Source organism: Lipotes vexillifer, unplaced genomic scaffold, assembly GCF_000442215.2.
Source record: "Lipotes vexillifer unplaced genomic scaffold, Lipotes_vexillifer_v1.1 scaffold487, whole genome shotgun sequence".
Taxonomy (NCBI): Eukaryota; Metazoa; Chordata; class Mammalia; order Artiodactyla; family Lipotidae; genus Lipotes; species Lipotes vexillifer.
This window is the reverse complement of record NW_006782062.1, coordinates 2,945,366-2,946,661: the sequence shown is the minus strand read 5'-3', so window position 1 is coordinate 2,946,661 and position 1,296 is coordinate 2,945,366. Positions and strand designations below refer to the sequence as shown.

Sequence of the window (1,296 nt, the reverse complement as noted above, 5' to 3'; positions counted from 1 at the left end):
TCTTTCCCTGCCCTGGTAAGCAAAGGGGGCAGATGGTTTCAGAAAACCCAATCGTAAGATTGTAGGGAGTTCCCTGGCAGTCCAGTGGTTAGGACTCGGCACTTTCACTGCCGTGGCCCAGGTTCAATCCCTGGTCTGGGAACGAAGATCCCGTAAGCCTTACGGTGTGGCCAAAAAAAAAAAAAAATTTTTTTTTCAATTAAAAAAAAAGATTGTATCATCTAGGTTCTTTGAGTGATTGTATAAACAAACTTTTTCCTTTCCCGCCCACATACAAAGGTCAGCAAGAAAGAAATTTTGGTTTTTTTTAACCACAGTATACCTAGCCTAGCCCAGTTAAAACAATAATCAGAAATCTTTGCAGTGACAAAACTCTGTCCTTGACTAAACTTTAATCAGCCTCCGAGACCTCTGGGCCTTGGCCTTAGTATACCTCTTTCTTGGGCCTTGGCCTTAGTATACCTCTTTCTTGGGCCTCTATCGCCCAGTTTTAGCAGGAATCCTGCTAAGTCAATTTAGAGAAAATCCCTCATCCTCATATCTGATCACCCTCCATATCTGATCAAATTTTCATCCCACACCATTCCCCAGGTGATATCTGATCACCCTGGCCTGCCTTCAAGAATCCTGTTAGGTCTGTTTAACCAATATCCTTCCCCATCCCATGCTTTCTCTTAGTAATTTTCCATCCACTGACCCCATCCTGCTCCTTGGCTATAAATCCCCACTTGTCCATGGTGTATTTAGAATTGAGTCCGGTTCTATACTGAGGTCTCTTTACCCTTATTGCAGTAGTTCCTGAATAAAATCTGTTTTGGCCATTTTACTGCCAAGCTGTGTTTTTTCTTTAACAGCAGTAATTCTTTATACTTTCTCTCTTTGTCCATCCACTCATGCCACCTGGTTTCACTTATAACTTCTAAGCTAGATCAATACATAACCACAATTACCCTGGCAATTCTGTAAAGCACAATTTTTGTGAACCTCTGTTCTCTCAAATTTGTTTATCAACATGAAATCAAATATAGAATCCCAAAATTAAGTTTACAGAAAAATGTTGCTTGAAATTGTCTTATGGGAAGGAGAGCTACTAGCTTTTATCTTTAATGTTCTGTGGATTGTTCTGAACTACCCCGGCTTAATATGTAATACTGCATCTGCAAGGTAATGATTAATTATTACTTTATTAGGAGCATACATAGGTTCATCATTGGCACACTACTAAGTGTGGAGGTTTGACTGATTTAGGAGATTAAGGGATAATTTTGTTTTCAAGACAATTTCTGCAATCCTCCA

The 1,296-nt window shown here is 39.7% G+C and overlaps 1 non-coding gene across 1 annotated transcript; it reads left to right on the top strand.

Annotated features, from left to right (window-relative positions):
• Positions 1–70: 70 nt before the first annotated feature.
• On the top strand, positions 71–142 carry TRNAE-UUC (transfer RNA glutamic acid (anticodon UUC)). Its single transcript has one exon. It is a non-coding gene; the product is annotated as a tRNA-Glu (tRNA).
• The last annotated feature ends 1,154 nt before the right edge of the window (positions 143–1,296 follow it).